This window comes from Protopterus annectens, chromosome 2.part0 (genome assembly GCF_019279795.1).
Source record: "Protopterus annectens isolate FY-2018-M chromosome 2.part0, PAN1.0, whole genome shotgun sequence".
NCBI classification, from domain to species: domain Eukaryota; kingdom Metazoa; phylum Chordata; order Ceratodontiformes; family Protopteridae; genus Protopterus; species Protopterus annectens.
In genome coordinates, this window is record NC_056728.1 from 918,978,537 (window position 1) to 919,003,414 (window position 24,878).

Consider the following 24,878-nt stretch of genomic DNA (forward strand, 5'->3'; position numbering starts at 1 on the left):
TAGTTGGCCAACACACACATTTGGCCAACACATGTTCACACATGGCCATAGAGGATGGCCAGAGACATGTAGTAACATACAGTAGATGTGATGTGTATGTGTGTACACCCTGTTGCACATTGTCTACACATGGTCCAACTATAGCCTTTGCTGAATGGTTATATAGTAGATGTGGAACACTGGACATCCTAACAGCCTGTGCACAGCTTGTGGAGTTGTCACTTAATTCGACCACATAAGATGTGTTGAACATCATGACTGTGTCACAGCATGAAAGTAGTCACCTGTACAGCTTCCACATACATACACAGACACCAGATCAGGCCAGAGATACTGTACATTTCCCTTGCTGCTGTTAGACATCACTGTCAGCTGTGCACCTCGTGTGTGTGGTACATAAATGTCATGTGGGACATGGTGTATTGACCAGTCTGCCATGTGTGGACATGGTTGTCAGGCAGCTAAGAAATGTTAGCAGTTGTGCAGGGGTGTCATCTGTATTTCTTCCGGTGACCTGTCACACATGACACAACATGGTTTAGTGTGTATACACCTCAGCGACGTGGGTCACAGTCCACAGTATTTATGTATTATGTATGCACACAGTCATGGCTATGCACTGTATGTGTATTCCACACTGTATAGCAATAGAGACGCCTCATGATTCCATGCAATGGTACTGTGTCTGTACTTCACACTGTATAGCAATATAGATGCCTCATACTACCCTCAATAGTCAAGCACATCTGCTAAAAGTGCATTCTTTCTGTAGGGCATACAAACAACACTGCAATGTGACACCATTACACCGCTGTGCATGTGTCAGGACGCCATTGTGTCAAACATGTATGCATGTCACTGCACACATCAGCAGATTACATGTCATACTACATGTTAATGTCAAGGACATATGCCTCACATCAGCCTTGTGTATGTTAACCTGTGCTGGTCCACATGGTGTATCACACGGATGCATGCTTACTACCATGACTGTGTGAAATGCATGGCTTCTGCTATGAAACATGCTTGCTGTTGTGTGCAACCCAGGGATGTAATCTAACTAACACTATTAATTTCTGAGCTGCATGCCGTCTGCTGTATCACATGCATGCTGCCTGCCTTCTGTCATATCACATGCATGGTTGTCTGTGTGTGTCTGTGTGTATGTCTGTGTGTGTGTCTGTGTGTGTGTATGTGTGTGTCTGTGTGTGTGCGTGTGTATCTGTGTGTGTGTGTGTGTGTGTGTGCATCTGTGTGTGTGTCTGTGTGTGTCTGTGTGTGTGTGTGTGTGTGTGTGTGTGTGTGTGTGTGTGTGTGTGTGTGTGTGTCTGTGTCTTTGTGTGTGTGTGTCTGTGTGTGTGTGTGTCTGTGTGTATGTGTGTCTGTGTGTGTATATCTCCATTGTAATGTAGAGTCTTTGTTTGCCTTCACAGGTGATGTAGGTGCGTTGCCCTCCTGCAGTCCATCTGATGTTAGTGTCCCCAGAGACTCTAGCAGTGATGAACATATGCTTGAGGTACAGGCAATGTTGTCAGGGGCTGAATTTGTGCCATTGGTTGCCATCCCACCTATATCCCCTCTTCCCCACACACAGTTCTCATGCCAACACATACCACATCATCAGTGGCCATAGAGGAAGGACAGTTACCATGTGTTAGCTTGGAACAGGAACGTGTGGTGGCTATGGAAGGTGTGTCTTCACACCATGGTGTCAGTGAAATGACTGCAGATGTGCCACACAGGCATGTGGCCAGTGCTGCTCGTAGGAGGACCTCTGGTCGACATGCACCTGCACGACAGAGCGCAGCAGCTGGTGTCACCAGACACATGTTTTAGACTATAATGGCGGCACAGGCACATGCTGAATGGCAGAAAAGAGAAGGGCAGAGGCTTCAGAGGGTTGCTATCCATTCTTTAAATGAAAACATCCAGGTATTGGCAAATGCTCAACAGCAGATTGCTGACATTTTGGACAGGCAATTGGGTGACATGGTTGGAATCCTTGACTGTGGCATGGCAATCCGTGAGCATGAGCTGTCTATGCTGGAACATCTGGTAGGAGTGAGGCGTAGGCCACATGGACGTAGGCCAGCTACACCACCTGGTGCAAGTCTACGCGAACGAGCAACCTCACATGCCCACTCCCATAGTGCCGGTAGCAGCAGCAGTGCAGCTGGTGCTGAGCTGTCCACACCAGGACACAGAAGGCCACATGGACGTGGCCCTGGATGGTCCCAGCGGGGACACAGTTCCAGCGGACATGTGCCATCAGACAGTACTCAATCTGTACCTCTGTCTGGTAGTGCCCGTGCAACCCCTGGTAGGCACAGGTCAAGTGGCCATGGCTGGACACAGTGAGCTTTAAATCCTGGTCTGTACAATCTGGAGCTGTCAATAATACCCCTGTGTAGGCCGGATACATGGCAGAACTGTCTGCACACATACACGCACACACCAAAAGCATCTGTAAGGCACCGCAACACCCACATGCATAATAACCACACATGTCCAATTAGATCACAGGCCCTAACCCATATACATGATGTCATCCACTGGTGCAGCCTAGGCCCCTGGCAAACATTATCACCCGGTGCATATGATGATGCCTGTGCTGCATCCCTGTCATCCACACCATCGGTGCAGGGACATGCTCATATGGTCTGATGCACAGGGTGAACAGAATAGTGAGATAGGTGTATATTACAATTGTTGTGTACTGTTGACATGCAGCAGACATACCATGTAGTACAGGATTAGAATGCATTGTTTTATGTTCAGAGTATGTGTCTTTTTAACAACAGTAACAGCATGTTGGTAATGATGCCCTGCGTCCCTCCTTAAGGTCTGATTGCATGTGCCATTACATAACAGTGTTTGCAGTTAGAATGCATTGTTTTATGTTCACAGTATGTGTCTTGGTAACAACAGTAACAGCATGTTGGTAATGATGCCCTGCTTCCCTCCTTAAGGTCTAATTGCATGTGCCATTACGTACCAGTGTTTTCAGTTTCACATGTGTAAATGTGGAGTACTCACAGGCATGGATGGAAATACCAGCATGCTATACGTAGCCTCAACCTCACTGTTAGAAAGGCTGACATTCCAAAGACCTCTACTGATCCAGGAGCATGTGAGCTGTGTACTAGGCTACAGTGGCTAGAGACGTGACATCCATACCAGGTGACATCACAGGTGCAGCTACATGGTGCTGGGGGGTTTACACAGTGGTCTAGCTGATGTCAAGGGTAGGGGCCAGTTGATAGCATGAGGCCTCACTGTGTACCAGTAATACACTTTCACATTACAGGATGAGAACACACACAGACACACACAGTAACACACCCAAACTCACGGGGTCAACGACACTATAACACACACTTGATAGTTTTCAGGTGAGGACCCCTGCCTATGTGGTAATCACCATTACAGTACTGTGCACCCACATGACGTGACACAGAAAATGAACATGTACAGGTAGTCAGTAATGCCTAAGACTGACGGCATCAACAGGGTTGTAGGTTGCATCACCTTGAAGGGTTAGGGGCCCTATCTGTTCTCAATGGTAGCATACATCCTCACTCCATGCACCAGACACCCATATATACACACACACACACACACACTGGAGTCCACAAACATCATGCACATACAGATAGCTAACATGTGTGTGATAGACACACCACCCCTGCCTATGTCTTGCTTTCTACACTGCAGTATGTACAGATCTCTACAACAGTGTACAGGGGTGTGTAACAATTGGGATGTATTCCCCACAATACATGGCATATATAGTCACACAAGCAAACACACATGGCAGTACTGTGAATCAAACACCTGCTATCTTATGATGTGTGTTTGTCTCCGTCTGCCTTGGGACAGTAATATGCCTTTAGACTGCTCACACGCCATACAATCCCTATCGGCATCTTTGCCTTTGCTGATGATGTCACCCACCTAGAAGTATGCCTCTGGGATTGCTGTGATCCAGTAATCTCGGTAGCGCATTCTATAACTGTGTAATGCTGTAGTGTGATAACATAGTCAGATCTATGTTCTAATCCCACCCCTGCTTTGTGTGTGTGTATTTCCAGCTGCCTGGGGACAGAGTAATGCCTTTAGACTGCTCACTCTCCATACAATCCCTATCAGCATCTTTGCCTTTGCTGATGATGTCACCCACCTAGAAGTATGCCTCTGGGAGTGCTGTGATCCAGTAATCTCGGTAGCGCATTCTGTAACTGTGTAATGCTGTAGTGTGATAAAATAATCAGGTCTGTATTCTAATCCCAGCTCTGCTGTGTGTGTTTCCAGCTGCCTGGGAACAGAGTGATGTTTTTAGACTGCTCACACTCCATACAATCCCTATCGGCATCTTTGCCTTTGCTGATGATGTCACCCACCTAGAAGTATGCCTCTGGGAGTGCTGTGCTCCAGTAATCTCTGTAGTGCATTCTGTAACTGCATAATGCTGTAGTGTGTTAAGATAGTTAGGTCTGACCGGCCTAGCTGGGCAGTGTTGGAGGTAAACATTTGTTTATTGGACCTCCCAGTAACATATGCCCGGTCTGAACATATGTTACCCGTAATTGCTGTAAAGTAACCTAGTTAGGTACATGTGTATATCTACAATGACATATATATATTTTTTGTGTGTATATGTGCATATATCAATAACTGTTGTATGTGTATATATATCTATCTCTCTCTCTCTTTCTGTATATATATATATATATATATATATATATATATATATTTTTTTTTTTTTGTATAGATATATATATATATATATGTGTGTGTGTGTGTATATATATATATATATATATATATATATATATATATATATATATATATATATATATATATATATATCTGTGTCTCCGTTAACCAATTAACCAATACATTTCCCGGACATACACACTTACACATGCGTATTGGGTTTTATCTCTGCTTCAACAGCACACTATTGCCTTAGTCATTATGACACCGACACTTCACTCTGGTTAACTTGTAATCAGTATACAGCACGTTATACAGCGGACAGATGTTGCACTTTGTTCATGTATGGAGTACCGCTGATAAGTGTGATGTGATACAGTGTCATTTGACCTATTCCTCATCTGCACAGCCTATTATTCCTGCTACTGTATTTGCTTCTGTGCACATTCATATTATTTATGTTAATAAATGGAGTGCATGTGTTACAGAGAATGTACATCAACATATATGTCTGCATGTTGTTGTTTCTTTCGGCTTTTCCCATTTAGGGGTCACCACAGCAGACCTCCGGTCCGCTAATGATTGTCAGATAGGTTTTACGTGCCGAGATGCCAGCCCTGATGCACAACCTTCAACGAAGGTACGCCCATTCACGCATGTCTCCATGCAGAAGATGCTCTAGCTTGGAATTGCACCTATGTACTAGCTGACCTACACGGGCCGCTCCATTGCAACTGGCACAACCAACCCTGGCACTCCTGTGTCCATAATCGCATAGCCATAGTTTCTCCAGCCCACCCGTGTTGAGTTTCCACGCGTAACAGCCATTATCCACCTGATACCGCAGCCATGACACACCTTTACACATTGCCCTCTCCAGAGCGTTAGGGGCCCTACACACATTTTGTACCACCTCGTGTATTCACAGGGTCTCCCTCCATTTATATTTGCACATACGTGCCTTTCCTGGTGTTATGGACTACGAACATTTTGTGGGTTACAAGTGTAGGTGGTCACAACATGAACTACATTCCATCTGTGTGTAATGTTGACGTAGCAGTTCAACTGTATTATGGCCACTGGTATAACCCTGCCTCTGGTGTGAATAGCGGTGCTCTACTCACTCTTGTGCAGCTTTATCTGACGTACGCTGCAAGCACTAATGCATTAATGCATATTAATGAAGGTGGGCTGCTGCCACAGCCACGAGCATAGGAAATGAGCGCGAATGCATAGGGCGTGTCGAAGTGCCGCACGGAGGCGTAGAAATGTCAGCTGTCGATGTGCAACCTAAAATGCTTGCATATAACAATTTGCATGCAATAGTAATCACATCTGTCAGTGTCCGTGGATACTGAAATGTATGCAAAGCATGCAAGACAGTTCCTGCGAACACAAAATGAAGAAGCAAACACAAATGCATGGTAGGGAATAATGGGTCCCCATCCCTCGAACAAATGAAATTGAAAACCGTGTGCCCATAGTCCAATGCAGTGTAGATAGTTATACCAAGTGGAAGTGAAACACATCATGTTAGTGCGCCGCCAATAGCTACGTCCAGCCCAATGGTCAGGGTCACCAGCTGTCCCACATTGTGAGGGAGTGTACACAGCTGGGCAAATGTGTCCATAACAAATCCATGATAAATGTAAATATCTAGTGACCGTATGACAGAATTATATCCCACAATGCATGTAATAGTCACATACAATAGGTATGTCCATATTTAATGTACCATATGTGACAGGAAATAGAATAAGCATGAAAACGAAGCAGAAGGAGCATATAAACTGCTACAACAATAAGGCAACATGTAGGCTTAAAGGAACAGTATTATCCATAGCGTTGATTGTGGGAATGTGTTGTCCAGTACAATCGGATATGTGTCCGGAATATATCCCATCCTGGACATAGGAAAAGGTGGCATCCTACCAATGATCAGAGCAGTCAGGCAAAATCCGCACATATGCGGTCCAAGCCGTACTTGTCAGGATGTGTCACAGTTGAACGGGTATTACCCGGGTGTACCAACCATGTCATGAAAGTTAAGTATGGGCATGTACCTATGTGTGTGATGTATACCATGTGGAAGGTGAAACATGCTAGGGTAGACCACACAAACATACATGTACCTGACATATATAGGGTATGCAATGTGTTACCTTGACCGTGCCATGGGCCATCAACCAAAGCAGTGATGGATGGAGTGTCAGGAATGTGTGTGTGGGGGGGGATGGGTAATGGTATAATCTTCAAAGGCGAGACTGTGTCGTATGCAGAATAGGTGAACTGGAGGTGTATGAGGGAGCAGTGGGTGAATCAGAAAAAAATACAAAGAACATGTATACACATCTGCAATAAACTTGACAGGCCATACCGTAAAACACAATCCTACAAACATATGAATATTAAAATGTGTGATACAAATGTACAGAAATGTCACCAGCACATACCCACAGATTGGTCCTGATGGAATCGGACAATTCAAATGCAACACACCTGGATGCATAATGGAATACCCATTATCCCCTCCACAGCACACAACCCACCCACATACCTGAACATCCACCAAATCCAGCCATACTTGGCCTACTAGCTTGGCGCAACCACATCTACACATAGTGACCACTACTCATATGTAGTAGGCAGTCTCACCCTAGGCAGTTTCAGGATTGCAAACTATGTATCCCTTGCATGTAAAACCCCCAGCACATTTTCTTAAAGCCAAAAGAATGGTCATTATTCGTCTTGTTAAATTTTTGGATATCCCTCATGCGATAAGTAACTTGTGTAAACATCAGAATGGGTATCAAGACACGGTGTCCAGTCCTTTAGACATCTGGACACAAGTTGGAATGTGCAGTAGTGGTGCAAGAGCCTGTCCAGCTCTAGATGGTCATGCAGAACCTACTACCCATGATCAAACACCTGCCCGTGACTCACGTGTCCCGACAGGAATAATCGAGAGAATATATTGTACACATTCGCATAGTGGCACTCGGAAATAGGGTGATGAAGGCACTGACATAAACAGGATACTCCCTGATCCACTGTGTGAGGGACAGTCACTGTGTGGGTAGGTGTGTCCTGACCAACAATGATACAATGCCAAATGTCCTGTGATTGTAGGAAATAACTATGTACCATACTGCATGTAACAGTTGCCTAAAGCGGTCATGTCAGGATAGAAAATACATAATTCATACAAGAAACAGACTAACAAGTAAAGTGCTAAAGGTATAGGCTCTCAGCTAGGAAAATAATGAATGTTCTAAACCTGCACTGACCGAGGGTATGTGTTGGCCTAAACAATCCGGTGTCCCCAGAATAGATCCCAACCTGTACATATGACAATTTGTCAACCCTACCAATGGTCAGAGCATTTGCATAATAACTGGCCAGCCTCTTAATCACTCACAAAGCCAGTAACCTTTGGAGGAAAGGTGTTGAATGAGAATGACTAATTACAACAATTAAGAGTAATAGACGCATTTTACTGCAAAAAATTAGTAGTAATATGAATCTGTCAACATGTTCCAAGTTAATAGTACTAATATAGTAGAAGTGCCCATGATTGTCCCTGATTTGTCATAGCCTTGTCCCTGTCACTGTAGAAACTAGTCCCCGAGTATCACAGAGGTCCGTACACATATGTACACCAGCCAATTATCACATTTGTTGACAGGACTATTGCATACTTGTAGTAAATTTATAACTGATGTCCAGAATAATATTCTTTCTATCTATAAATTAATGAAATAGTCAAATGTAAAGTGAAACACGTGGAAAGACCCCCCCCCCCCACCCTGTATTATGTAGTGGAACCACTCCCCACCCTATATTATGTAGCACTGACCTAATAATGTGGTCAGAGGTGCCCAAACACCTGCGTCTGTAAACACAGGTAGAATGTTAAAATCTGTACTAACTCTGTCCATGTGCTACATCTGATATTTGAACAGCTACAGGGCAGTTCTAGTCACCAGTCGGATAAACCTAAACCCGGACCAGCACATGAACACCCTGACAATCAAACACACGTATGTGCGAGGACTATAAGCATAGGAGTTCTGAATATCCTTGGAGTGAGTAGACATGCAGCATGGGTCCAAAGCAGTAGGAAACAGGGAATGTCAGAAGTGTAGTACTGTGGTTTTCCCAGCAGGAGAATGGATGCCTGCTGTGTAAGTGAAGCAGTGAGGCGTATGTCAGAGTAGCTATGAACCATGGGTATACATATAAATGACGCAGAACTACAATAGTGTAGTGGTTACAGCATCCGCCTAATGTAAAGGCATTCCCAGTTCAGGTACGACTATAGCACATATTAATTTATTGTGTAATGAATGCCTCTGTGCTGTAAAGCCAACATTTATACATGTAAAGGTGACCACGTGTCTCGCATGGGGCCGTTAACCGGATTCCATCAAAGTGGTACTTTCATAAGGAATAAGGCACATGTAATCACAAAGAAGTGGCAGTAAACATATGTAACTCAGAATAAGTAGATGCAAGTGCGCTCTTAGGTGTACGCTTGTGGCATAAATAGCAAATGTATGTTGTCTTGTACAGCTGCAACTTTTATATATATAGATATATATATATATATATATATATAGATATATATATATATATATATATATATATATATAGATAGATGTGTGTATAGATAAATATCCACAGACATAACAGAAATATGCAATTATATATATATATATATATATATATATATATATATATATATATATATATATATATATATATATATATATATATATATATATATATATATATATATATATATATATATATATATAGAATGAACGCCGAAAGATGAAAGCAAAAGCAAACATAAGGGTTGTGAAGGGAATCTAGAGCAAGTAACGTATTATAAAGTGCTCGCAGCATATGTCAGATAAAGCTACACAAGAGTGAGTAGAGCACCGCTATTCACACCAGAGGCAGGGTTATACCAGTGGCCATAACATTGTTGAAGTGCTACGTCAACATTATACATAGACGGAATGTAGTACATGTTGTGACCACCTACACTTGTAACCCGCAAATCGTTCGTAATCCATAACACCAGGAAAGGCACGTATATGCAAATATGAATGGATGGGGACCCTGTGAATACACGAGGCAGTACAAAATGTGTGAAGGGCCCCAACTCTCTGGAGAGGGCAATGTGTAAAGGTGTGTTTTGGCTGTGAAATCAGGTGGATAATGGCTGTTATGCATGGAAACTCAACACGGGTGTGCTGGAGAAACTATGGATATGTGATTATGGACACAGGAGTGCTAGGTTATGTTGCACCGGTTGCAATGAAGCGGCCCATGGAGGTCAGCTAAAACGTAGGTGCGATTCCCAGATAGAGCCTCTTCTGTGTGGAGACATGCGTGAATGGGCGTATCGTTGTCGGACGGTGTGCGTCAGGGCTGGCAGCCCGGCAGGTAAAACCTATCTGCCAACCATGAGTGGAACGGAGTTCTGCTGTGACAACCCCAAACTGGGAAAAGCAGAAAGACACAACTACATGCAGACATCAATATGTTGATGTACAATCTTAGCAAAACAAACACTCATTCTATTAACATTAATAATATGAATGTGCACAGAAACAAACACAGCAGCAGGAATAATAGGCTGTGCATACGAGTAATAGGTCGAATGACACTGTATCACATCACACTTATCAGTGGCACCCCAGACATGAAAAACGTGCGACATCTGTCCACTGTATAACGTGCAGTATACTGATCACAAGTTCACCGGAGTGAAGTGTCAGTGTCATAATGACTAAGGCAACAATATACGCATGTGTAAGTGTCTATGCCTGGGAAATGTATAGGTTAATGGACACACAGATGTATATATATATATATATATAGATAAAAACATATATATATATATATATATATATATATATATATATATATATATATATATATATATATATATATTTATTTATATACACACACACATATATATATATATATATACACACACACAAAGATATACTACATATGTATATAGATAGATAGATATATACACATTCACCAGGTATTGATATATACACATACACACAAAACAAATATATATGTCATTGTAGATATACACATGTACATAACTAGGTTACTTTACAGCAATAAGGGATAACATATTTACAGCTAGGGCATATGTGACTGGGAGGTCCAATAAATAAACGTTGTACCCTCCCACATTGCCCAGCTAGGCCGGTCAGACATACAGACAGGCAATAAAGATAAATACACTGCTGCTGTCCAAAACACCGGCAGGAACATACCAGTGGGAGAGATCTGCAAGGTCTACACTTAAACATGGATAATGGTGTCCCTTGTGGGACCCCAAAAATTCAGTGTATGTGTGAACCCATTGTCGTTGATGCGAGCAGGATGTAGGTGTACATGGAACAGTAGGTTGTGCAAGTGTGATAATACATGGGTTGACAAAACGTACAACATGTGTCCCGAGAAGGGGAGAGTGGGCAATGTGTAGGGGTGTGCTCATACCCTTGCTGCGCTCACAGTAAGTAGTTGTCATGAGTGCTGTAGAGGGGTGTCAGGTAGGAGAACCATGGATATGCAATAATGGGCGTAAGTGTGCAGGTGCTGGTTGGCAGAGATGTAGTAGGCCTGCCCAGTGGAAGTCATTAATATTCCTATGTGGGCATAGCAGATGCCTATACCTCCCAAACCTGAAGTGCACATCTACTGGATAGTCTGTAAACCATCGGGGGAATACATAGGGACCAAATCAGTGCCGTGTACCCGATTAGCATGGGCATCCTTAGTTATGAATCAGAATGTAACAAAGTCCAACTAAACACTTCCAGAACTAGTGATATTAGGTGGACAGGTGGCGGAATACAGGTAATGACTGATGACAACATGTATGAGTCATAAACAGCATGTACCTCAACAAACGTGAATGAATACATATGCTCTGTGACTGTCAATGTGTTTGGTTAATAGAACCAATCATCTAAATGTGTCCCACAGGGTGTTATGCAGTGTTCCTGATACAGTGTTCATTCTCCCCCATTGGTATGTGAGGTCTGCTAGTGACGGAAACTGCATAATTTGCTGACCACCTTAGGTAGATCATAGCATAATAGATGAGGTTTACCACCCATACGCCTTTGAGGGACACACCCGTCTGGGCAGTTGTGTCCTGCAAAATGAATGTTATAGCACATGGCCTGTGAGTTAGGGAAAGGAGGCCATATATTGTGTGTAGTGGTGTCAGAAATTAATTTGTTGTATCAGAAACAGCTACATGTAATAGGAAACAGTATTAGCAATTATAATGCTACAAGAATAACCTTAATGTATGCAAACCATTGGAGTAGTCAGTTTACCACTGGCTGTGGGTATGTGTTGCCTTGATACATGTGATAGCTCTACATATAGGATCTATAGGGCTGCCACCATTCTGAATGGTGGGACCTGCTCTGTAGAAATGTCAGACGTACCAGGGCAGAACATACCTACAGCCATGCATAGTACAGAAATATACATATCAGCACAAATCAAAGCATAGTCTAGCAGCAGTAAAGTTGCTTATGCTACTACATATAACATATCGACGTGTCAGGTATACAAGACCTGTAACAAGCAACCACTACAGACACGTAGAATATGAGAATGTCCCCTATTCAGGACAGTTGGAATGGCTAGAGTACTGTCACATGACATATGCCTAATGAGGGACTGTCCCATGCAAAGTGGGAAAGGTGTTACTCCTACAGTCTCCCGTCATGCAATCTGAAAGGTGGAAAATGTACAGTAGGTATGCGGTAGCATGACTCGGCAGACAGCTGCGTTAACAAAATAATATTCACATGTCAGCATTGCAGAGTATCGGTTCCCATGTATCAGGCAGATGGGAGCAGATCGTATGAGGAACACTCATATAATATGATTACGTCACTGGACAGGCCGCTGAGTCCTTACAGTCGAACGCCTGCTGTCACCAAATGGTTAGACATAACTGATACTATAGTCATGTAGTCTGATGTAATACGCATCACAAGGGATCGCATACACCCAGCGTGAGTGACAAATGTAAGCAGAAATGTTGGTGAGCGAGTGGCTGTAAGCGTGTTTGTCTACCAGTATGCCAGTAGTGCACTGTCAAAGAAATGTGGAGTCTAAACGGGTATAAGGTGCTGTAACCAGAGGTCAGCAGTGCTTAACACTGTGCAAGCCCATGCACAACTGCTCCCACCTGCTGGAATGTGCCTTACCCAGTCCATATCCAAAGGCGTTGGTCTGTCCGCAAACAAAGAACCATCCTATACACGTGTTGGTAGCAGTAGCCTGCGCACATAGCTCATGTAAATTAACAATAGACCATGGCATATATATACAGACAACAGACCACACACACACCATACAGCACAGTCATCCAACAGTATAGCAAATGCACTGGCAGATATGTCCGGACCACTGGTGTATGCATGCCTGGCTGTCCTGTGTTTCAGTGTGTGAGCATGCCCAGTATGACTATTATGCATGTTGTCATCCGACATTACCGTCATACCGTCATGTGTGTGAGCATGCCAAGTATGGTCAACTGTATCGCATGTGTCACATGTCCAGATAGTCAGTACTGTGTTGCCGACCCCTCTGTTCTACACAGACAGGTGTCATGCTGTGTCTGCAGGGTAGCTAATGGTCATGTGGCATTGACAGTTGCTACATGTCTGTATAGCATGGCGGGACATCCAACCGCATCCACAGTCCTACACAGCACCATGGGTGGTGCACATGACTCTCACATGTGTAGGTTGGATGGGGGGCACAGCTGACAACTGTACACATCTGCCGCTACTGTACTGGTATACCAGGTACTCCATGTCAGTGTGTGGACCTACCTAAATTGCTGGTTGGAGGGATACCAGTGTACATCAGATCCCAGCTTTAAATACCAGCATAGTGGTGTTGGACATCCTAGCTTTCACAACCTACATCATACTGCCTGGCCTGCTGTAGTCTGTGTGTGTCTTTGGGGGTTGGGGTCATTCATTGGGCATATCCATAGGCCATTGTGTATCATTTGTCTGTATTGGTCCACACCTGTCCAGCTGCATGGAATGTGTGTGGGCTGTACGGGCACACATGATGTTCAACCCATAATCTGCAGTGGGTTAGGACACCCTGTGTACTACTGGCTACCATTGTGACCCCCGTATGTGCTACAGATGTCATGGTGCCACTATGGACATGTACTGTCTGCTGCCCTAACATTCGGCCACCAAAGTCTCTTGCATGCTTACATACATACCATAGCAATGGATAAATACACATTCTAATACAACTGCCAATTGTTAGGTCGATAGACGTACCCTGGGGGTGTTCTGGACCTGAGGACAGTGCTGGAGGGCTGCCTATGTTGGATGCACACAGTGCACCTCCTATACATGGCCGAGCACAGGTAGTGTCATGTTTGCATCCATTGTACTGTGGGCGGGTCAGAGAGGGGAAATCCGTGGGTACCTACTGTGTCAGTGCATATGCCTTGTGTTGCCTCTTTGCCAAGGGCAGGTCATATTGTGCACGGCCTTTCGCCGACTGGGCCCTGCTCAGGTAGTTGCTTCGCCAAGTCACACTGTACCTGTACAGGCCTTGGCAGTGGAGTTGGGCCATGTGGCCCTGCCCCATGCTGTTCCTGCTGCAACTGTTACTGCAGGATCAGATTGTATAGCATAGCAAATACCATAACAAATTGTGTGCGTGTAGCTAGTGAATACTGCAGGGCTCCACCAGATGTGTCCGGATGCCAGAACCGTGAACTGAGCATCCCAAACATTATGGTGTGAGTGTTCAGGTGTGTGTGCATTGCTGATGGTGTCATCAGCCACAACACCAGTGGTTACCCAGCATCCCCCACTATGAGACTGTAGGAGATGCCCATATTGGCAAAGGTGTGGTACAGCTGTGTCCGAAGCCATATATCAGAATCATCATAGCTTCCAGGGAAGACAGCACACACATTCAATCTAATGCCCTGGCCATTGCATATGGCCTAACTGTTGGAGGGTATGCCCCTGCAGTGACTGTAGGCCCTACCCCGCTCACCGGGTGGTGCTTTGATGTGTACGTGTGTGCAGGCTATAGCACCCAGTACCCCAGGGTAGTCATCCATGTGGTTGAAGAGATGCATACTGCTGGTCTACTAATTACATGTGTTGAGGACATGTACGTGCTCACTAGCATGTGTTGACATGGCGTCTGAGAACTGGTGCAATACTCTGGATGCAGATGCCTGTGAGATTCCCATGATATCCCCAGTTATGCTGTGTGAGGTACCTGTGGCTAGTATACCTAGGCCAACACATACCGTGGTATCCACTGTGATGGGTTTCCCTCGGCCTGTTTGATGTGTCAGTTGTGGCAGGCACAGGTCAACAAGCTGCTGTAGGAGATCTCTGTCCACCCCATAGTGCTCCACCATCCCCAGCTCATGTATCCCCTGGTAAGTCACCCTGGGTCTATAAAGTCTTATGTCACCCCAGTAAGGGTTGTTCGGCAGCATACCCATCCTCACTGCCTTCAGCCTCCTGCACATGTTGGTCTATGTTGCCTGCTGCAGCCCTTATCATTTGGTTGGACTATGTTGTGAAATGTCCCCGCAGGTATACACCGGTGGTGTAGAGTGCGGAAGAAGCCTGTGTGTATGCTGCTTGCTCACATTACCATACTGTTCAGGTGCGGGCTGGGCATGTCATCTGCTGATTGTGCTGATCATCACCTGTTTGTGCAGCCTGTACACCCTGACTACCCCACTACTGCTTTTGTACCTCCCAATGTCACCAGGCAGGTATAGACACACACCTAGCTTAGGCGTGCTAAGGCAGGAGCACTCCCGAGGCACAGTTCTGCAATGTACGTACAGTATGCCTGACTCCCCTCCCATGCTGTCAACTATATTCGAGCCCTACACCCGGCTAACTACACACATACACTCCAGGGATCTGCATCACACCCTGGAGATAAATGGGATACACTATTGTCAACCTCATCTGCATAGTATAGTCTTCTAATGAATAGTTATATGACCCAAACCGAACCTCCAAATTAATAACCACTGCTTAGTATCACTCAAATACGTACACAACTGGTAACAGGTGCCTTACTATCACCATATTCGATGTCCCATGGTCTTCCCAGCAACAAAATAACCAGTGTCTACACGACTACAACCCAGGACCCTGCACACAACAGACGATGTGCATTACCACTATGCCATGGCAGATATACATACATCCCAGGTTATCACGTACAGATCATCCGGTACAAACATTCAATAGTGCTGATGTCCCCAGACAAATATGTTTATATCTATGTCTATCACTCTATATCTACATATATCATATACATTATATGTATACATATATATATATATATATATATATATATATATATATATATATATATATATATACATACATACATACACACATATACATGTACACACATATGTAGATATTGCATTTATATCACAACAGCGGACCACATGACAGCAAAGCATTAGACAGGAATGAAAAGGAAGCTAAATGTGCCACCTGCATCATGTAGTGCTGTTACTATCAAGGCATGTGTGTTTTGTTGCGTCACATGGGTCAGACTGTATTAAGGGTAAGAGTAGGGCTGCTGACATTTACTCACTAGACCTATTGGTGAATGTATGTGTTGACAACCCAGCCTTCTGGCAGAATATGTGGGCTGTGGACACTATATAGGTCAGCAACAAAACACACTGAACACATCCCGCAGCTAGCCAGACACAGATACCAACACATAGGGTTTAACTGCCAAGCACACACACCTGCCATGCCTTGGAATCAAGCACCTACTTGCTTAGTCTACCACACTACAGCATTATGCAGTAACAGAACGCGCTACCGAGTTTCAGCATCACAGCACTCCCAGAAGCATACTTCTGGGTGGGTGACATCATCAGCAAAGGCAAAGACGCCAATAGGGAGTGTACGTAGAGTGAGCTGTCTAAAAACATCATTCTGTTCCCAGACAGCTGGAAACACACACTCGGCAGTGCTGGGAGTCGAACATACACCTAACTACCTTATCACACTACAGCATTACGCAGATACAGAATGCGCTACTGAGATTACTGGAACACAGCACTCCCAGAGGCATATGTCTAGGTGGATGACATCATCAGCAAAGGCAAAGATGCCGATAGGGATGTATGGAGAGTGAGCAGTCTAAAAGCATTACTCTGTCCCCAGGCAACTGGAAACACACAGACACACACACACTTGACAGGGCTGGGAATCATACATACACCTAACTACCTTATCACACTACAGCATTTTGCAGTTAAAGAATGCGCTACTGAGATTACTGGAACACAGCACTCCCAGAGGCATACTTCTAGGTGGATGACATCATCAGCAAAGGCAAAGATGCTGATAGGGAATGTATGGAGAGTGAGCAGTCTAAAAGCATATTACTGTCCCAAGGTAGATGGAGACAAACACATGGCAGTGGTGTGAGTGGGACAACTGCCTATCTACGGAGCACTATTACAACACTACATAGATACAAGATGCACCACAGACAGTACACCCTTCAAGACGGTCAACCAGTGTGTTCAATGTAGGAATCCATCCTGACGTGGGGTATGGACATCTGTTGCCTGGATGACCACTATCGCTATACAGGATTTCAATGGTCATGCCTATACACAGAGGCACATAACCGACACAAGGTGTCACTGGGCATGCTCACACACTTAGTAGCACACGTCCGTTTGGAATGTACTGTGTGTCCAAGTACACAACGGCGTACTGGGCATGCTCACACACTTAGTAGTAGAAAAGGGCTGTCTTGTATGCAGACAGATTCTAAACATGGAAGGGCACAATGTGTCGATAGTGAACATTGTTAGCACGAATGCTGCACTACATATATCTGACACCGATCATCAGTGTTAGATGTGTAGCATTTGTAATCACAGCTGACAATCCAGATCCAACAATGGGGAATACAGACATCTCTGCAATGAGGAAAACCTGGCATATGGCACAGTTGTGCACAATAGCACTACCCCCGTATACCTCAGTTACAGACATGTGGGCCATAAGACCATGACGGACTGCTCCAGGTGTTACTGTCCCCACATACATGAAGGCCACTCACATGTACTGACCAGTACACACTCAGGAGCCATCACAGATGTCTCAGGTGCAGATCATAGTGGTAAATGCCACATTCTACTATGTAGCCCTCAGACATCACCATGTCCTTGGACCAGCAACACACATCCATACATTACTACAACACCATGTTACTCATGACCAGTGGACTGTACATAGGTCTACAGCAGATGTGCAGACTACATATGTACTGACAGGGTTCCATCATGTGTTATGCAATGCAATGATACCACTGTTCATAACCAGGTTGGCTCTACACATAACAGGGGCCCTGGGTCTTACACAGCTGTAACAGATGACTGTCACTGTACACCAAAAAACACTCATGTTTGGATATGACATACATGTAATTGCCGTGGATATGTACATGGCCTACACACACACAACACATATGTACATAGCATAGCTTTTGCTGTCCTCCGTGCAGACAAATGGCTACAGCAATCACACGCATGCACATAGAAGGTAGGTCCATGGCTGTTGAATGCTAACAGTACATAAAGTAGCAATGTTGACTGAGGTAACATTCCCTCTGTACTAGTTACCCATGACAACCATCATATCATACAACAGTCCATGTGTCATGTATGTCATCACACATGTCCACCAATTGCAATGCATACAAACATGGCTACATGACAGGAATGTAGGACCAACACACATGTACGTGTAGTGGTGTGCATTTAGCTACCATGCATGTGCAGTAGCTGATGTATGCCATTCATCTATGTCTAACTACAACATGCAGTTGCAATGCAGCTCCATCATTGACACCTGTATATGGTGAAATACTGACAGTACGGTAGGATGTACATCAGGTATGGATGGATGTGTGTAAATAAAGTGGTGGTCCACCTTTGCAGATGGATGTTTCCTAAATACAGCTCACAGGTGTATCACAAGCCGTCCTACCATGACATGTGCAAACAGTACGCTATGTTACTGTTACTTGAAGGTGAAAACATACAACCTACACAGCGGTCAGGGTGTTACTGACTGTAAATCACTTGACACCTGTAACACTTACGTCCTCCCATGTGCATATAGCAGCACAATTGCCGAAGGTAGCATTGGTACACATACTGCGGCCAATACTGCTGCATGTCTGTCAGACGTATCATCATATAGCAGGTGTATGATTCACAGTACCACCATGTGTGTTTGCTTGTGTGACCATATATGCCACGTATGGTGGGGAATACATCCCAATTGTTACACACCCCTATACACTGTTGTAGAGATCTGTACATACTGCAGTGTAGAAAGAAAGACGTAGGCAGGGGTGGTGTGTGTATCACACATGTCAGCTATCTGTATGTGAATAACATTTGTGAACTCCACAGTGTGTGTGTGTGTGTGTGTGTGTGTGTGTGTGTGTGTGTGTGTGTGTGTGTGTGTGTGTGTGTAGGTATGTATGGCTGTCTGGTGCATGGAGTGAGGGTGTATGCTATCATACAGAACAGACAGGATCCCTAACCCCTCATGGTGATGCAGTCTACTACCCTGTTGATGCCATCGGTCTCAGTCTTACTGGCTACCTGTACATGTTCATTCTCTGTGTCGCATCATGTGGGTGCACAGTACTGTGAAGGTGATTACCACATAGACAGGGGTGATTACCACATAGGCAGGGGTCCTCACCTCAACACTATCGAGTGTGCATTATAGTGTTGTTGACCCCGTGAGTGTGGGCATGTTACTGTGTGTTTCTGTGTATGTCTGTGCGTGTTCTCATCCTGTAATGTGACAGTGTATTACTGCTACACAGTTAGGCCTCATGCTATCAACTGGCCTCTAATGTTGACATCAGCCAGACCGCTGTGTAAACCCCCCGCACCATGTCACTATACCTGTGATCTGACCCGGTATGGATGTCACATCTCTAGCCACTGTAGCCTATTAAACAGCTCACATGCTTCTGGATCAGTAGATGTGTGGACATCTGTGGAATGGCAGCCTTTCTAACAGTGAGGTTGAGGCTATGTATAGCATGCTGGTATTGCCATACATGCCTGTGAGTACTCCACATTTACACATGGGAAACTGCAAACACTGCTACTTATTGGCACATGCAATTAGACCTTAAGGATGGAAGCAGGGCATCATTACCAACATGCTGTTACTGTTGTTACCAAGACACATACTGTGAACATACAACAATGCACTCTAACTGCAAACATTGTAACATAATGGCACATGCAATTAGACCTTAAGGAGGGAAGCAGGGCATAATTACCAACATGCTGTTACTGTTGTTACCAAGACACATACTGTGAACATATAACAATGCATTCGAAACCTGTATTACATGGTATGTCTGGTGCGTGTCAACAGTACACAACAAATGTAATAAACACTTATCTCACTATTCTGTTCACCCTGTGCATCAGACCGTATAAGCATGTCCCTGCACCGATGGTGTGGATGACAGGGATGCGGCACAGGCCTCATCATATGCACAGGGTGATAATGTTTGCCAGGGGCATAGGCTGCACCTGTGGATGACATCATGTGTGTGGGTTAGGGCCGGTGATCTGATTGGACGTGTGTGGTTGTTATGCATGTGGGTGTTGCGGTGCCCTACAGATGTTTCTGCTGTGTGCGTGTATATGTGCACACAGTTCTGCCATATGTCCGGCCGACACAGGGGTATTATTGACAGCTCCAGATTGTACAGACCAGGATGTACAGCTCACTGTGTCCGGCCATGGCCACATGACCTGTGCCTGCCAGGGGTTGCACGGGCACTACCAGGCAGAGTTATAGATTGGCAACTGTCCGATGACACATGTCCACTGGAACCGTGTCCCCACTGTGAACGTCCAGGGGCCACATTCCACGTGACCTGCTGTGTCCTGGTGTGGACATTGCAGCACCAGCTGCACTGCTACTGCTACTGGCACTGTGGGAGCGGGCATGTGAAGTAGCTCATTCACATTGACCTGCAACAGCTGGTGTAGGTGGCCTATATCCACATGGCCTATGCCTCACTCCTACCAGATGTTCCAGCACAGACAGCTCACGCTCGTGGATTGCCAAGCCACGGTCAAGGATTCCAACCATGTCACCCAATCGCCTGTCCAGAACACCAGCAATCTGCTGCTGAGCATTTGCCAATGCCTGGATGTTGTCATTTAAAGAACGGATAGCAGCCCTCTGAAGCCTCTGCCCTTTTCTGTTCTGCCGTTCAGCACATGTCTGTGCTACCATTACAGTCTGAAACATGCGTCTGGTGACACCAGCTGCTGCGCTCTGTCCTGCAGGTGCATGTCTGCCAGAGGTCCTCCTACGAGCAGCACTAGCCACATGCCTGTGTGGCACATCTGCAGTCATTACACTGACACCATGGTGTGAAGACACACCTGCTGTAGCCACCACACATTTCTGTTCCAAGCTAACACACACTGACTGTCCTTCCTCTATGGCCACTGGTGATGGGGTATGTGTTGGCATAAGAACTGTGTGTGGGGAAGAGGGGGACATAGCTGGGATGGCAACCATTGGCACAGATTCAGCCCCTGACAACCCTGCCTGTACCTCATGCATATGTTCATCACTGCTAGAATCTGTGGAGACACTAACATCAAATGGACCGCAGGAGGATAACACAACTACATCACCTGTGAATGCAAAGAAAAACTCTACATTACAATAGACACACAGACACACAGACACACAGACCATGCATGTGATTTGACAGATGGCATGCAGCATGCATGTGATACAGCAGACGGCATGCAGCCCAGACATTAATAGTGGTAGTTAGCATACATCCCTGGGTTGCACACAACAGCAAGCAGCTGTCATATTAGAAGCCATGCAGTTCACACAATCATGGTAGTAAGCATGCATCCCTGTGATAAACCATGTGGACCATCACAGGTTAACAGTACACATGGCTGATGTGACCTTGACATTAACATGTAGTATGACATGTAATCTGCTGACGTGTGCATTGACATGCATACATGTCTTACATAATGGTGTCCTGACACATGTACAGCGGTGTAATGGGTATCACATAGCAGTGTTGTTTGTATGCCCTACAGATAGAATGCACTTTTAGCAGATGTACATGAGCATTGAAGGGTAGTATGAGGCATCTACTTTACTATACAGTGCGAAGTACAGACAATGTGCCATTGCATGGCATCATGAGGCATCTATATTGCTATACAGTGTGGAATATACACACAGTGCATAGCTATGACTGCATGTATACACTTTACATAACTACTGCGGATTGTGACCTACGTCGCTGAGGTGTATACACACTAAACCATGTTGTGTCATGTGACAGGTCACTGGAAGACCTACGGATGACACCCCTGCACAACTACTAAAATATCTTAGCTGTCTGGCAACCGTGTCCACACATGGCAGACTTGTCAATACACCATGTCCCACATGACATTTATGTACCACACACATGAGGTACACGGCTGACAGTGATGTCCAACAGGAGCAAGAGAAATGTATGGTATCTGTGGCCTGATGTGGTGTCTATGTCTGTGGAAGCTGTACAGGTAACTACTGTCATGCTATGACACAGTCATGATGTTCAACACATCTTATATGGTCGAATTAAGTGACACCTCCACAAGCTGTGCACAAGCTTTTAGGATGTCCAGTGTTCCACATCAACTATATAACCATTCAACAAAAGCTATAGTTGGACCATGTGTGGACAATGTGCAACAGGGTGTATACACATGTAAAAGTCAAGCACTCAAAACCAAGAAAAAAGAAAAAAGATGCAGAAAACCAAGAGTCTTGACCGGAAAAAATGCTGTGCAGCCCCAACAAATGTGAAGTAAAAATTACTGGTATGTGATCCAGTTGAAATGAGAATTACTTTTGCGGCAAGTAAATACTCCAACAAGTGTCAAAAAAGAAACAGCTTTAATCCAAAATTCTTCAAACCACGAGCGCTTTCGCCTGGTATTACCAGGCTTTTTCAAGTGTAAAAAACAGTAGCTCCACATATTTGTTATATACTACCTGTTTTAAACTCATTGGTTAATTGACTAAGACTAATTGAAATGCATTAATTGATCAAATAGGTAAAAAACATTTTTGCATATTAACCATAAGGACAAATTGCTTTAAAACACATAAACTCCTAAACTACTTTGATGTGTGCAATGTTACAAACGCAATTTTGTAGTTTTCATTAAAAAGCCTTGCAGTTATGAAATATTCTAAAAACACTTAAAAAAGTTGGAAATGAACTATTTATACAAAATCAGTAATATCAAGACTGATAAAAACAGAAACATCTTACAACTAAATTATCTACTGTGAAAGAACTAATTTACCAAAGACAATAAAAAGTAGAAACCCTGTGTGAAACTTGGACAAAGCTTCAAGCTAATTGTATGAAAGAAGGTACAAATGAAAGGAATAATGTTGCACATGGGTAGTGTGAAGGTGGACAAAAGAAAAAAGGGAAGAAAAAGAGGGGGGGGTGAAGAAAGGAAAAAAGCGAAGCATAAAACCAACTGGTATAGAAGTGTACCATCTTCAAAGAACATTTCTATTTGCTTTAAGTATACTGACTATGCTTAAACTGTCATTGAGACCTGGGTATCTTGTCTCGTTCAACTTAATTTGCCACATCAATTCCTTAGAAGAAAGTGTGGTTTCCCAATCCCCTCCTCTCTGATCAGGACAAACTTTTTCAAGAACAAAGAAGCGAATGGACATATTAGGACATACTAAAGAATGTTTGAAAAAAGCATTTGTTTCTTTTTTAATTTTGATGTCATAAAGATGTTCATATATCCTTCGCTTCAGTGCCCTTTCCGTTTTGCCTACATAGAACAATGTGCAGGCCACACATAACCCTAAGTATATCACTCCCGAAGAGTAACAAGAGTAGTAATCACTCGCTGTAAGAGTGATATTGTGGGCAGTGATGTGTATCTTGTGAGTGTTGGAAATGGATGGGGCATTGATGACATCTACCACATTGAAACGTCCCTTTTCTCTTGTTGCAACTGGAAAAAACAACCTTATCTTTGTTGAGCTGACTTTGCTCAAAAATGCCTTTCAAGTTGGTATTCCTTTTTCTAACAAAAGAAAGGTTGGTGGGGAACAAATTGGCTAATTCTTCATGGGAAATGACCACCGGCCAGAAATTCTTCATGGTCTTTTCTATAAGCGATGCATCAGCTGAGTAAGTGTACACAAAACTCTTGGAACTGTTGTGTGCTGTAGTTGGTTGAGCTCTGGAGAAAGGGGCTCCTGAGCATATTAATGGTGAGTAACACTTGTCCTTTTTGCTAAGAACCTCAGTGAGGATGTCTTGAAAAAAACTGGAAGGGTACCCCCTATCTAGAAACAATACTCTGAGAAAATCAATTTCTTCGCTTAACAAGTCTAAATTGCTGCACATTCTGCATGCTCGAATTAATTGACCTTTGATGATACCTTTTTTAACATAAGGAGGGTGTCCACTGTCAAAGTGAAGAAAGGAGTTCGAGTATGTCTCCTTTCTATACACCTTAGACAGGAAACCCTTGTTGTTGGGATTTTTGGTCAAATGGACATCTAAATAGTGCAAAAAGGTGTCGTTAAAGGCATAAGTGAATTTAAGAAAAGTAGTAGTGTTACTCAAGTAATTAATGAAGGAATGAAACAACTCTTCCGTACCATCCCATAGGATACAGATATCATCCAGATATCTTTTGTAAAATCTGATGTACTGACTCCAGTGGGTGGAATGGATGTATTCTGTTTCCCACTTGTGTAGCACTATATTAGCATACGCACTGGCGCATGGCGTGCCCATGGCTACTCCACTTTTTTGACGGAAAAATTTGCCATTAAAATAGATGAAATTATTGGAGAGAACCATAGACATAAATTCTGTGACTAAGTTTATTAGCCCGTTGTTCAAATTAGATTCCCTGCTTAGCATTTCGCTGAACCATGATAACCCTATAGTGTGAG